The sequence below is a fragment of the Triturus cristatus genome, chromosome 5_1 (genome assembly GCF_964204655.1).
Source record: "Triturus cristatus chromosome 5_1, aTriCri1.1, whole genome shotgun sequence".
In the NCBI taxonomy this organism is placed as follows: domain Eukaryota; kingdom Metazoa; phylum Chordata; class Amphibia; order Caudata; family Salamandridae; genus Triturus; species Triturus cristatus.
In genome coordinates, this window is record NC_140587.1 from 857,127,387 (window position 1) to 857,143,323 (window position 15,937).

The following is a 15,937-nucleotide window of genomic DNA, read 5'->3' on the forward strand; positions in this document are numbered from 1 at the left end:
ATTAAACCAGCACATGGCACTCAAGCATTGAGTCCAGTATACTACATGGATGAATGGGATATGTTTTTCATCAGTCTGGGGCATAATATCCAGCACAGAAGTTTTAATGAATTATAGATTCTAGTCACAGTAGGTCTAGAAAAGAACACACTTATAAGCATTCTTGAACAAATAGTTCCCTAGCCACATAAACGCCCAATTAGTAATTGTGCCAAATGGGATCAATAAAAGGTTACAAGTATGCCTTTTCCTAGGTACCCATCTTGTTGCACTGGGTGACAAACCAAGTGGTGAGATTTCATAACGGAGACAAACTGCTTGTCATACTTCGACATGTGAGTGCCAATTCTGTGACTTCTTGCTCGCTAGGGCACTGCACCACACCAACCTTGGGGCTTTTCAAAAAGAGGTGTGACTGGCACCTTATACACTCCTATGACAGATACATAGAAATATTATAATTTATGGGTGTATTTCAAATGTTACGCTAAAATGCTGTGCCTCAACAGTTAATTGGCATCCATAAAACTGGAGAAATAAATTCTGGTAGCCTTCTTGTAAAAAGGCCTTGTAACCACACTTCAACACTACTAGGGGCCAAAACAACTCTTGTCAGATGTGAATAGGAATCACTCCTCAACCAGGAAGTTATCTTGTAAAGGAGATACTCTTGCTTCCTCACGTTAACCTGCTATTTTTCATAAAACAGACAACCAGGCATGAGTTCACCTCCAAAGTCCCACCAAGTAGAAGTTCAAACAGATGGTGGCTTATGGAAGTCAGTTACCGAGAGCGTGCTGTCAGTGTTGCATGCTACTCCTGAGTTCGTTCTGTGATGCACAGAACTCAGTCACCAACATTATATTCACAGATTTGAATGCAAGCTAATTTAAAATAGAATTCTGTTAGAATGCATACCAGATGATGGGTCACTGATCTGTTAATCATGGAATGGAATCCACTGCCTCTGGGCCCCATTCACAAAAGCAATCTGAGACAAAAGTCTAACTTTATGACTTTTGGTATTCACAGAAGTCATTTACAATGTTTGGCATTCACAGAGGTCATTTACGAGTCGTATCTTTACGTCCGCAGTCGGGCCGGAATCTCCGCACCTGGTCCGTACTCTCCGCACCCGGGCCACACTCTCCGGCTCAGGCCGTACTCTCCGGCTCGAGCCGTGAAGTATAATCAATGGGCTGGAATGCAATTTTTACAAAAAGGCTAGCGATAAATGGGTGAGGAGGTCATGAAAATCTCTTTGGGCAGGGAAAAGTGTGGAGCTAGACACTACAGAGATTCCAGCCTGACTAAGGATGATTCGTAAATGATCTCTGTGAATACCAAAAGTCGTAAAGTTAGACTTTTTTGTCAGACTTTTGTCTCAGATTTCCTTTGTGAATCGGCTCCTCTGTGTCTGTCTTAACTGCATTTTCATACAACAGACCTTCAACTCTTACCCTCTCAACTTCCATTGGTTCTTCAAATCCTGTTCAAAGTGGTTTCCCACCACACAAGAATGTTCTGGCTGCATAGTTAACTGGAAAAAAGGCGAGGCTGAGATTCAGCCTATTACCATTCATATCAACAATGGAGAAAGCTTCTTATGGGAAGATGCGTGTATTTCGGCAATAACTATAATCAGGCATTTGGGAATCAAGTTATGCCTACTTGTGAAAAATAGTAGGCATGATCATGGAAAATATTTTGGGAAATCAGTTGTTTATTGTAACGATAAATAAAAAAAAGCATTGCAGTTAGAAAAGGGCAGAGGGCCTGATTGCAAGTTTGCCGGAATGGTACCGCTTTCACTTTTTTGGCACTCTTCCTACCCGTTGCCTAGGCGGTTGAACCGCCTGATTATGGCACTGGTGGCAACTCGGCAATAAGACCTCTGCTGGGCCACTGCCCTGCCGAGACTACTGCTACCGCGTCGATGGCAGGAGAGAAAGAGGCAGGCCTTGAAGGGTGTCCTGCCAAGCTCCTCACCGTCCAGATTAGAGTCAGCCTTTCCCCTGAACTGTTCATGGTGAGGACACCCCCATGGGTGACTCCAAGGAAACATATGAAAAGAGGTGAATATTCACCTTTTTTCAGGGTGGCCCTTCAGAATACAGGTTGGACACCATTGTCCAGGTCCTTTCTATGCTGCTGCCTCCGACCATGAAGCTCAGGCACCCCATTGTCGTCCAAAATGAAAGGTAGGCTTCTCTGTCAATTCACCTATGTGGTGTATGGTAACAGTTATTTTCATCGCATGTTATGTTACATGCAACAAAACGGACAGTACACATACATTATGACCCTTATACAACATGTATATGTATATTTAACACATAATACGTACCTATTTTTACAACAGCGAAACGTCACTCCATCAGGACTCCGCCACCACATTGGGAATATCGTGATCAGCACAGAGGTATACTCCAGCCGCAATATTATGCCCGCCGACACCACAGTCTTCTTGGGAGTGCCGCTGCGGCGGTCCAGTGGTAAGGCCACCAAACTTGTAATTAGGCCCAAAGACAGTGCAGGCAAACGGAACACAAGCTGACAGCCAGAGCCTGCGCAACTTCAAATTTCACATAAAAAACAGAAGAGAGGGAAAATTAGTGAGAGACATAGGTGGAGGCAATAAAATGGTATTGTAGAGGAAATGTTGGCATGGATGGAAAACCCCAGAACAAATGCAGCAGTATTCACATGCTGTGTTTAACTGGCACTGTTACAGGTTGTTCCTAAACTCCAGCCTCCTTGAGGCCGTAACGTGCATTCTGACAAAGCACAAACGTTATAATGTTTTCTCCAGGGTCTTCTTACTGTAGTTCCTTAAATGCTTGGAACACTAGTTTGCTATAAAAATTACAATCCTCTGGAAAAATCTACTTTCTGAATAATTTGCTTCATGAACAAGTCACCCCATTGCATTTTTCCCAGACATCAAAGAGATTGGCAATCTACACCCTGATGCTATACTTTGTTCTCTCTCAAAGCAAATTTCCCAAAAAGAATTTTATATGGAATAAGTCCTTCTCCTGTGAATGACAGCACTGGTCTGTGGCTGCTCCAGACTCTGATCTACAGTGTAAAAGAAAAAGTTGCAGTAGGGTGCGTGGCAACATAATCACTTGGGTGTTATATTAATATCCATATTAAGAACAAAAAGACAGATCAGTCATTACAAAATCCATCCAGATGGGTCAAGAAATTCTTCCATTCGTCCATAAACACACGAGAAGATGTAGAGATGAGTCTTCACAGAATAGAGACATCCAGCACAGGCAACGGTTTACGCCCATCAACAAGGCCTTCATCAGGGAGCACCTATATCATGAACATTATTCTCACCATATACGATTTTCTGTCTGCAGGATATGTAAGCGGAGCCAGTATTGCGGATCATTAATGGTCATTGACACTAAGAACTCTACCAACATCTCCTTCCTAGGGCATCCAAGGCCCTTTCTACCATTAGGCAAGACTAGGCGGCCGCCTAGGGTGGCAAAAGGGGGAGGGCGGCAAAAAGCATGAGTTTGGAAATATCTAATTCTTCTAGCCTGGATGACAGGGGGAGAGAGTGATGGTAGTAAAAGGGAGGGGGCGGCATTTTTCAATTCTCGCCCTGGGAAGCAAAACACCTGACTGCATCCACACCTTCACTGACGACCGGTATGAAATCTACATTGTATCTAATTTAGCTTAGCACCAGCTTCAAGTTTGGGACTGCAACTGATCACAGCTTTGTCACTTCAGAGCTCCATATTGTGAAGCCAACAGATAGGTTCTTTGTTGAATTTTGGTCTTAACTAATGAATACTAGGTTCATTTGCTCCCATAAATGAGCTGCTTTCTACCATAGAAAGGCCTGTATTGCAGGGGCCTATGCAATTTGACTTTAGGCCAATTATCCTTGTTAATGTAATCTGTCATTATATAGCCTTGGCAAGAGTTACTTGTATGCCCTCTTCATCAGTTTACTATTTGATGAAGGCAGCCTGAGAAAATTCATCTAATTTGATCACACTTTTTAATATATTCATGTACTGCATTGGTATTTACATCGCTTTCAAATGTTTCTACTGCTTTGCTGGACAAAAAGACATGACCCAATGTTGTTCATGTCAATGATAATTCTCACACATAATCTGTTCATACATTTAATACATTCAAATGCATACGATTATAATATTGTCATTTTCATCTATTAAAGAAAATATGGATATGAGTTTTTAATGCGTGTTACGCTGTGTTGAGAAACATTGCCTGTTGTGAAATGTTAATACAAGACACAGAGCTTCATAACCCAGAAACAGAGGTCAAAGAAAGGGTTAATGAAAGTGCTGCGACAAAGCAATTCTAATTCAATTAGAACACGCTAATGGGATTGCATCCTGCGAAGTACATTTCTGCATTACAATCAAATACATTATACTTGTTCTGCTGCATTATCTGGGGAGCATCTCAGATGGTAAGTGCAGAAACAGCAAACATTACCTAGTGTTTCATCGCATATCAGAAGGCCACATACATCATGCAATAATTTAAAATAAAATGTTTACCAATACAATACAAATGGAAGTAGGGTACCAAGGAAAGAAGAAAGGAAACATTTATATTGTAAAAATGTTTAAGCTGGAAAAGGAAATGGCTGTTTTCTCACAAAGCACCTGATGTACAAAAGGTTTAACAAGTCACTAACCATTCCCAGAATGTTTTGTGAACGTTAAGTGACGCTGGTGTAAGTGCTTTCCAGACTTTTATCCAATCATTATTCAGAATCAAACAATAGGCTATACATTGCTATTGGCTTAAGCATACAATAAGCAAAACATACCAACAGCTTGTCACGAAGACATGTGACTTGATAAGTTCTCAAGGCCGTGCAGTTACATCGAGAACACAGCAAGCTCACCTACTAGCCAACAGTCCTCTGCACATACCGCAGCCTCCCTATTGAGTGTCACAAAATGAAAACTGAATTAAAATGGATTCTACAAATCCATTGGTTTAAGCACCAAAAGATCTCGGTGGGACAACTCTAACTTTCATAGCTGCTAAAATCATTTGATGGGTCACGTAGATGGCCACCGTCCCCAGTCCAAGGTTTGACCTTCAAACTAAGTGCCTCATTACCAGTACGGCGGTCTTGAGATTGCCGTACCTGTGGTGGTGATCCGGCCACCTGAATACAAGTTTGGCGGTCGGACCTCCACCACCCCAACACAACACCGCCAGGATCTCAGATCCCTACAGTGCAGCAGAGCCGAAGGCAGTGGCGGTGTCGAGTCAGTCGGTATTACAACTACCCTTACCCTCATTCTTTTCATGGTGTGAACCCCGCCATGAAAAGGATGGTCTTATATTACCTAGTTAGGCCCACGTAACCGACACAGCTTATTTCTTACATTGTCCTATTTTTCAGCAGTAACCTTTTGCACATATTTGCGTGTGCGACAATGTTGGATTCGTTTCCCTGAAACTAAACTTGTTTACGCATCTAGCTTTGCACAACATTATCACAATGCCCTGAACATCATGTACAAGGTCTCTTCTTGCACTATGTACAAATGTCATCTCTATCTTCATCCACGGGCCAAAACGGGTTTATCTACATATCCATAACATCACTAGTCGTATTATACGCACATCGCACGGCTGTTTTCATGTTATCAAAAGATGAGCATCCCGATAGATTAGGAGAGGAGGCACTTCAGCTGACACTGAGGGTCCTTGCATGCTGAGAATTCACCACGCAGCTGTCTGATATCTCATGAGGTGTGTCCAGTTTGTGACCAAGATGGGGTCCTTCATTCTCTCTCCCTAGGTAATGGGGTTGCATCATCCCTTGGGGGGATTCTTGGCTCCACACCTAGACACACTCTAAGCACACGTAGAGTAGGGTTCACATAGTAGGAGTACAATCGATTACAGCCTTGTGTTATATGCTTGCATATATACCTTGTTTCAGCACCACGCTAGAACTATATCTACTATTCACACTTTTGGTGTTTATAATCTCTTTTATCTGCTTCTGGTATTAATCATTGCAGCACATGTATTTTATGCAAGAATAACGTTGGTTCAATAAATATATTGAAAACGTCCCACTGTGTATTCTCTGTATACTTCTCTGACAATAAGTAAGCACAAGTGACTAAGAAAGGTTCTGTACTGGTTCCACGATCCCTGAGAGGTCAGGATTGTCATGTTTAGTGGTTGCCAGAAACCATTTGCTCCCTGGTAAGGTTAGGGGAGGGCTTACGGTGGCACTGTGAGCTAGTTGGTCTTTAGGCCAACATATCCTGTGGGGGTGTCTGGAATCAGTCTAGACATCAAGCCCCTAGTTTATGTTGTCCAACAAATGTGCAGATCCTACAGATTAGTAGGAACTACACAATAATGGCAGAAAGGGAAGCAGGGGGCCCTAAACAGGGTTCTTGGATGATTAAGCCCAAGTAGGGGGAGTATGCATGGGTGCATATGTTGTGCCCCCCTTTCATTTCACGTACGTGCATGCAATGTGTGCAATGCACGACATGGTGCATGACACACATTGCACGGGCATGCAGATGGCACTGCACCGTAGCAGCATCTGCTGTGGCTGTAGTTAATGGCTGAGCCAGCCACAGAGGTGGGATGGCTGACCTCAGATCACCGGCCCAGCGGTCCAGTTGTAATGAGGTGGTCTAAAGACCACTGGCATTGTGATCTTCAGTAGACCATGGCATCGGTGGTCTGTCGAAAGGACCGCCGATGTTGTATTAGGCCCTTTAGTCACAGTTTTAGAGGTTAAAATCCTTTAGACAGGAAATACTGGCAGCCTTGGGCAGAGAGCTTTACGTCAAGATTGTTCTGAACAAGTTTTTCTCACAGTCAAAAGCTCCAACTGAGTTATCCTGCCCGCCTTGGCTGCACCTCCCTGAGCAAGTCTGAACACCTTGTCCCTGCAAAAAACATGCACTACTTTTTTCAAAATGCTGGAATGTTCCTCTTGGTCAGTCAGTCAGCCTCTAGCTCAAGGTATGCTTTTAGGCACTATGGCTCTCTTCAACTAGGTTTCCTGCAGGTTTAAGTCCTCTGTGATAAACTGGACCACATTCAAATCAATAAGCTTTCTGCTTTTTATGTCCCTAAAGCAGAAAACAGGAAGCCAACTACTTGAACCTGGAGAATGTTTGCAGCCCCAGGGTGCCATAAGGAATGTCAATGAGTGAGTCCTCTTCTTTCAGGAGGAGTCAGAACTCAAGATTCTTTTTCCAGCAAGGCCTTCTTTAGCCAGTACAGGAATGATCTGAGGAGCTGTTGGTTGAGGTGCCAAATGTATCCTGTGTAGTCAATTGGAGAAATTCTACCCACTCAATACTAACTATTTATCCAAACTCCCCAACCTGCTTTTACAGCACCTCCCCAATGCCACACTGTAAAATTGCCGAAAAGCCCCTGTTTCAAGATGGTAGAACCAATCTACCACCAGACTGGTTCATCTTCATCTCCTTAGGTGCTTCACTATTTAAGTGTAGGCCCTTCTCCCACCTGAGAGGATCAAAAACTGGTTTTCTCCTTTACTGCTAGCGACTGGAGCCTGTCTGTCTGGGAGGGCCTGGGAATGAATAGTAGAAGCCTTCCATGTCATCTCTAAGTCAAAGAAGGAAGTGCTACAGCTGCCCTTTGTTCTGCCAACTGTTCCTATCTACATCCAGGTGGCTGATCCCTGCTAAGCGGTCCGCAGTAAGCACCCATTTGCTCTTCCTGGGCTAAGAGGCAGGCTATAATCTTATGAGTAAGGGTCTTTCACTTTGCCAGCCAGGGGTATGTATTCCAGCTGGGGAAGGGCTGAGTGGCAAAAGTTGTTATATTCCAGTTTTCTTTCATGCAGCACAAAGCACATTTTTACAAACGGACATTTCCACTTAAGTTATCAAAAGTCTGATTATACCACTAAATTAGATTTTGAAAATAACCAACCTTGATTCATGTTTCTAGCATTTCGAAGGTGGAAATAGGAAATAAAGTTAAGCAAAACTACACAATCAATTAACTTTTGGACTTTATTTCACTGTGAAAGCATGAAAAAAAACAATATGGTTTGTGCACTATTTTCTTTTATATATTTGCGCCCTGACCTATGAGATAACCAGGCACACTTTAGGAGTTATTTATGATTATATAAAATATGGCTTTTCTTACAATGCAAAGATTCCTTTCCCTCTATGTGTCACTGCAGAGCATTTGAACTGCAGCAAGTTAGAGCACAGTGGTGATCCAGGATGAAGTTTTTTGGGCATATATGTAGGTTGTGCAAATACACACTGCAGCCCATATATAGCATTTCATTTCTGTGCCACAGGTGTACTTTCTGTGCCATCTACAATGGTCTCACAGAATAAGTAAATGGAACAGTTGCTTGAAGCCAATTCTATTAATACAATTTTAGGGACAGGGCACACAAACACTGTGGCACTGAATAGTAGTGTCACCATGTACAAAGTCCTAACACCAGCAAAAATAAGATCCAGAAAAGACAATCATTCTGTCGTGATCATTTAGAAAAGGCAAATATGCACCAGTAAGAACATGTTGAAATTGCAGGTGTAATTTAAAATCGAATGGAAACAAGTAGTGACCAGGTACAGAGTATACAAGTTGACCAAAAATGCAATTCAAACTATGCTACAGTGAGGGGGATATGCACCCTATGACCACGTTGGAGTAGTATGAGGTGAAAGGGGAGAATTTCTAAACAGAAAGTGACCTTGATTTGTCAAACTGAGCAGACGGCATATTGTAGCTATAGACCTAACAAGCAGATGGTTTTAAACATGATTCATGCTTTACAGACTGTTTCTGTCAAGAAAATCCAGCACAGAGAGGAACTTCAAAGACACATTCAGCTTTGTGCAGCCTATACCTCCTAGAATCTGTCAGTTACTAGTGGAATAGCTGCAGGGCCATAGCACAGGGGCTCAGACTATGATTTGCTGTTTTTTGTTTCATTAATATTTACAATTTCTGGGGGAGTGATGTGACAAATGGACATCTGAGTGAAGCTCCAGGGCGCGGCATCTGAAGCGGTGGCATGCCTGCGGTCTCCTGAGCACTTTCATCTCACTGAGGCTTATAATGTAGAGAGGTAGTGTAGCGGTTGATGCACATACATTTTTTCTAGCTCGGGAACAGGCGGCTCACAACCGGATGCCATTTTTATAGTGTGTCAAAGTGACAGCGGCAAGGATATTCTCCTCACAGTGAAACTGGCATAGGCCCTGTGCCCTCAGATAAGATTCTAATTTGATTTTGGACTCTTTTGGTGCTCAGTGCTTTCTAATATTTACTCCTCATTATTCTTTCTGCTAATTGCTAAATATTATACTTCAAGGATTTCCTGCTTTCTTCCTCATAACTGTGTAGCTTTTGGAAGCATTCTGGGTCTATGGTCTACATCCCAGTAGTCCTGAATAATCCCCAAATTACCTGTTGCAGGAATTCTGGTGTATGGGCAAATTAAAAGCATTTAAACCGAACATTTAGGGCCAAATTACGAGAATTTGGAGGAACTTGATGCAACGGAGCAAAGCACCACAGCACCGCTCTGCCAAAGCTCACAGTGCTCACCTGCCAGATTACGATGTATTTGTAATCTGGCGGGTGTGCGGCGTGGCGGTTCCCATTGTGGTGTCCTATAAAAGGCGACGGTGCCTTGCACCACAATGGAAACGCCTCACAAGGTTCCTGCACGGTATGAACTTGTAAGTCCATGGCCTGCTGGAACCTATGAGCATACCCCCACATCTACATATATCTGTAGGGCCCACTTTGTTTCCTCTCCGCCATGAAAAGTCTGCCAGAGTGGAATCTCGTATTATGCTTGACATAACTGTGGTGGTCCCGCCAAGCATATTGCGACCTCTGACTGCCGCTCCTACACTAGGGCACAGCAGTTCCCTGGTGGAGCTGGCGGTCCTAGTGCCGTCCGACTCCCCAAGTCATAATTGGGCAGTCGGACCGCAGGTGCAGCCATGGCTGGATCTGCCATTGATGCACCACCACGAGTCTGGTGGTCTGAGGACTGCCAAACTTGAAATCTTGCCCTAAGTCTTCTGGCAAGAGGTTAGAACACTCTATCCTGTGCAATTAACCCTTACGACAATAGAGGATTCCTCTGTTATAAAGGGGCCCATTTTGGCTGCATCTTCTGTCTCCTCAGTTGCGACCTCTCAGTCTACTCAGTGACAGATGGTCACATATTGGAGAATGCTTGTCAATTGCTGAGCAACAAATTAATACCTTCAGCGCAACTTCTCTCACTGTGAACTTCCTTCAGTCGCAAGTCATCTCCTTACAGAAGCAGGTCAAAGATCTTGAAAACCGAAATAGGAGAAATAATCTTCATATGTATGGACTTCCTGAGGGCACAGAGGGGTCGGATCTCATATCTTTCTTCAAAATGTTTTTACCTCAGATATTGAATTTACTGGTGGGTTTGCCACTTAACATTTAATTGTCACATAGGCTAGGTCACCCTTCTTTGATCTCTGCAACTTCTAAAAGACCTAGTGGCGTCATTCTGTACTTTTTGGAATACACTGAATTAATACAAGTTATATCCACTGCCAAACATCTCAAACAGATTTCTTGGTCTGGTAACAACATTTATTTCTCTCAGGACTATGTCGAGAGTACAGAGGATTGTCGAAGAGATTTTCTGAGTTTTAGACCTGCACTTTGCTCAATTGGAGCCCAGTTTAGGCTATTTCATCCATGTTTTTTCAAAGTTACGTATAACAACTAAATGACATCTTATGAAGATCCAGCTTGTTTAAAAGCTTTTCTTGCAACTTGCGAGAACTGAAACTATGGACGTTGCTACTTCAGCTGCTTTCATTGGGATAATGTTTCGTTATTATCTTACAGTATATCTTTTACCATTTGAGAGATATTATTGTACTGAGTCTTATCTCATACTGTTTTATTTCTTAAATTTACATTGTTAATAGGTTCCGACTTACCATAAGATTTTTTTCTTTTTATTTGGTTAACTTCTCTTAATGTTCTTTCATTGTTATTGGAGCCTTGTCTTTGTCATGTTTATCTGTATTTCTCGTTTTCATGCCTAGTCAACCCTCCAGCACCATGTCTTCCTTTGCAGACTGGACGTGCTGTTTATTCCATGTGGTCTCCCCCTCCCACCCTCATCAAAGTACTGTTAGGTATGTCTCCACTCATTGTTTATTGTTTGGCTTTATCTTATGCTGTCTTCCTAAGTTCTAGTCTTCCCCTTTTCCCTCATCTTTCTTTTATTTCTATTGTCTTCTCTTCTCTTCTCTTCTCTTCTCTTCTCTTCTCTTCTCTTCTCTTCTCTTCTCTTCTCTTCTCTTCTCTTCTCTTCTCTTCTCTTCTATTCTATTCTCTTCCCTCTCTTCTCTTCTCTTCTCTTCTCCTTCTTACTGCTTTTCCTCCTTCTCATGGCATCAATCTTCACATCCCTCACATGGCATTGTTTTTTTCTTTCTAACCTGACATCTGATTATAATCTTTAGTTTGTTTTATATCAGTAGTTTTGACAAGGATTTCCTGGAATGTCAAAGGTTTGAATTCTCCAATCAAACAACAGCGTGTTTTACCTCATTTGTCAAAGCTTAATGCTCATATAGCTTTCCTGCTGGAATCTCATCTTTCGGATATTGAATCCCTCAAACTACTGAAGGTTTGGGAAGGATGGGAGGGTTTTCTTTTCTCCTGGAACTGGGAAGAAACATGAGGTTGCTATATTGTGTCATAAGTCCTTAAATGTTCACTTGGTATCTCAAGAAAAAGATGAAGAGGGAAGATGGTTATTGCTCAAATTGCTTATCAATAAGTCTCCAATTGTTCTTTTCAGTATTTATGCTTCTAATGCTCCTGACTGTCAATTTTGGTCCTTGATTTCCCAGAAACTGTTACAGTACCTAGATGATAATTTAGTTATTGCGGGTGATTGCAATTTGCCCATTGACCCTTTAATTGGTGAAGAGTAAATTGGGCAACCCAAACTACCCTTGAGGGCTCGGGCAAAGTAAAATGGTAAGGTAAGTGTGCCTTCAAGGGATTTATTTAAAGGTTTTGATTTATATAAAGAGATTTTCAAGGCCAAACAAATGATTACCTTGTTAATTGATTTCTTTCAGCAAATAATTTTAGTACCTAATTATATTATCTCTTAAGTCAAAATCACCGACATCATATAGAATATCAATCATTTGTGCAAAAGTGTATAATAAACTGAAACAGAAGTGGGTTTATATTTGAAAAAAGGTTCACTTTTTATCTTTTAATTAGGGTACTTAAAAATACAGACAATGTGACAGGAAGGAAACAATATAAAACTCAAAGCCTTCACTGTAACAAATGCCAACACTTTTCTTTCATGACAGAAATTAAACAAATTACAAAAGATAAGGTGTAGGTCAACGTTTCTGTCTCTATTTTTGCATTAATGAGACCATCTTCAGAACTGATATGTATTTTAGTTGATGACCCCTTAATTTGAGCAAAAGACACGATTGATGTGTGTCTATTATTTTCTTATATGGTTGACCCAGGGTAGACAAACCTTCAAGGAGATCGAGCCAATTACAGTATATCTATTTTGACAGCACCAATGGTCTTTGGTGATACCAAGCATTAAATTGACTTAGTAGGTTGAACTGATTCAATGTATCATAGACTGCTTGTAATAACCAATGCGTCGATCTTAGTTAATGCCAGACATTGTGTTCCACAATAAAGTCAGGAACAGTTGGATTCATCTGCATTATTTATTAGCTTCTAATGGGCAGCCAGTTGAGTATTACCGATCTCTAGTAATTCTCTGCGTGTGTCGGCTCTACGGCGTTCAATTTACAATTACAATTTGAACGACGTAGGTCCACACGGTAAGACTGAAGCTTAGTAAGTTGCTCACCCACAATTGCTGTTACAGATTCTGACCGCAAATACCCACATATATGATGTACATACAAAGGCAGGGTCTGTGACGCTGACACCTATGGTGATATTATAAATGTAACAATACTCACAGTGACCAAGAAACATCACGTAGGTAGTCAGCTGTGCCCAAGGATCCTGGCGATCAAATAGGGAAACTCAAGGCAGTAACAGCAAGGGGGTAGAACGAAACACAAGCGAAATAGACACGGAGCTAGCAAGGAGTGCTTAACAGGAAGAGAATGAAAGAAGGAAATCACAGGGCACACTTTGCAGAAAGCAAGTAACAGACACACAAGGTAAGAGAAGCAAGACAGCAGGAATAGAAAGACAGCAAACTAGGAACTGGAACAAAGGTAATGGGAACAAAGGCAGTGTTTGGAAAAAGACAAATACAGAAGGAGAGAGACTCAAGGGAGCACTAGAGTAGTCCTGGATCAGGAATCAAGCAAAAAAGGTAGCACTGAAGGAAGTGCTAGTTCAGGAACAAGGAATAGCAATATCTCTGGGATCATGTAATCTAAGAAGCACTGCAAGCAGTGCTAATTCAGGAATAATGAATAGCTATAGCTCTGGAATCTAAGTAGCACTGGCAGGCAGTGCTAGTTTTGGAAACAGGAAATAGCTACAGCTTAGGAAATAAGGAGTCAAGAGAGCACGGCAAGCAGCACAAATCAGGAACAAGAAATAGCTGCAGCTCAGAAAACTGAACAGAGAATAACTATAGCTCAGGAACTCAGGAAACAAGGTAGCATTGCCAGCAGTATTAATTCAGGCACAAGGAATAGCTATAGCTCAGGAATTCTGGAAACAAGGATAACAGAAGTTCAGGAAACAAGGGTCGGTCTTACCGGTACACAGCTACAATGACCGACCCTGGAATGAAAGGAGCTGGGACTTAAAAGAGGTCACAGTAATCACATGCATCAGGTGTGAGAAGGCTAGCAGCAGCCAGCCACAGGTAAACTGAATTCCTCCACCTATCCTTGGCCTGCAGGGGTGGAGACGAAGCAGTGAGCAGGGAAATCTAGGTAACAGTGTCAAACATAAGCAGGCTGGCTTCAAGCATGAGCAGGCTGGCTTCCATAAAACCCGGCATGGATTGGGATTGATGGCAATTTGCAAGTAGCATCCAAATGACTGGAAGTCAGTATATCCATAAAGGGGAAGGTCAGGACACTGGACTGCCTTGGCTGGAGGGTGATGCTCTTGACCTCTGCAAAGAATAAGTTATGTTAATACACAATTGTTGCATGAAAACGGATATTGAGTAATTGCTTTTGCTAACGGAATATTTGATTACCTTTTTTAAAACAGTCCTGGGGGATGTCATTGCCAAATGTGAAACAGGGTTCAAAACTTGGGTCTTGTTGAATCCCGAGTTCTTTATATTTACAATGAAACTGTCTTTGACACATCCATAGATGGAGTTTTGTCTATCGAACATAGAGATGTCTTTTTCAAAATGAATCTGAGAGATAAGCGCTTCCAGAAGTGTATGCAAGACGTCATACACTTGAGTCTGTTTACCTAACTGTTTCTTACAATTCAATTACAATTCCCAAAACTCATGAACTGTCCTTTTTCGTCTTTCTTTACAATGTTTCAAACTCCTGCCCTGTTCTTATTGGTCCTGCCTTTTGAAAAGGAATTGGTTTACCTGAACGTTGATTGAGATCTGATCAACAGGTGGCGATTCTGTGGTGAGTTGTTCTTGTGTTTTTTCTTTTCTCCTTTGTCTTTGTCTGAAGGAAGATTAAGTCAGCATGGATACAAGGACCGCAGCTGGAAGAAAATCTGAAAAACGCCAGGCTAAGTGACAAGCAAGACAACAGGAGTTGCTGTGATGAGAAGAGCTAGAGCTGTTGCGAGAAGGTGAAGAGCATTCGATGCAGGAGAAGTCCAGAGCTCAGGTGAGTGGGTTTGAGCAACGAGGTCAAGCTGTCGTTCCAGAGGCTGGGGTTTAAATAGATAGTAGGTGGAAAGTGTGGTGCTGATGAGTCATCGGAAATTAGATTGGGGCTGGGCAGGAACCAATCAGCGAGTCATCAGTGATTAACATTGCAATTACCAGCAGGAAATAAGCAGTGAGTCATCAGTAATTACTGCAGGAAACAATCTGTAAGTCATCAGCAATTACTGGCAGGATACAATTAGTGAGTCTTCAGGAATTACTACCAGTGTAGGGAATCCGTGCCTGATACATTAACATGTGTAAATACATGAATGTCTCATAAGAACTTGTTCTTCATTTAAAGGTCAGGAGCCATCCTAGGGGCAACAAAGGCATTAGTGAAAAAGGAGCCATCCTAGGGGCAACATAGGCATTAGTGAAAAAACACAGACCTACTTGCTTGTACACTACCACTGCTATTAGAGAATTCTGACTCGAAATAATGTCGTAATAGGGGAGGGGGCCACACTAGGAACAATGACAAGAATGAGCGGTGGAACAGGACAACTGAGTCATGACACCATCGATTGGACACTGCATATATGCACCTCATATCCCTTAAAAATGAACAATCTTTGTGTGCCATTTAGTCAATTCCTTGATCATTCTGCCATTGCTTCATTCGCCCTTCCACCCACCACTCAAGACATTTTACAACCTCCTTGACTTCCCTCCCCTGATTATATAATTGTTTTATTATAAATCCTATGTTATTCATTTTAATATGTTTAATATGCTTACAATCAGACAATGCAATGTATGTTTTATATGCCTCTCTTCCTTATTTTCCCTCCTCTACTCTCCTTTTTTCATTTCTGTGTTATTTTAATACATTGTTATTTTCATCTAAATAATCTTACTTCTTTTAAAACTTATTATTTGAATTTGCTTAGACTCACAGCAGCTGTTCCTCTTATCCCTGCTAGGGGCTATAGATGGGTGGGAATTCGTCTCACAGGAGAGTGGAGCAGGGAACTTTCAAGCCGCATGAAAGACATTTCCCTTTGCAGTGAAAAT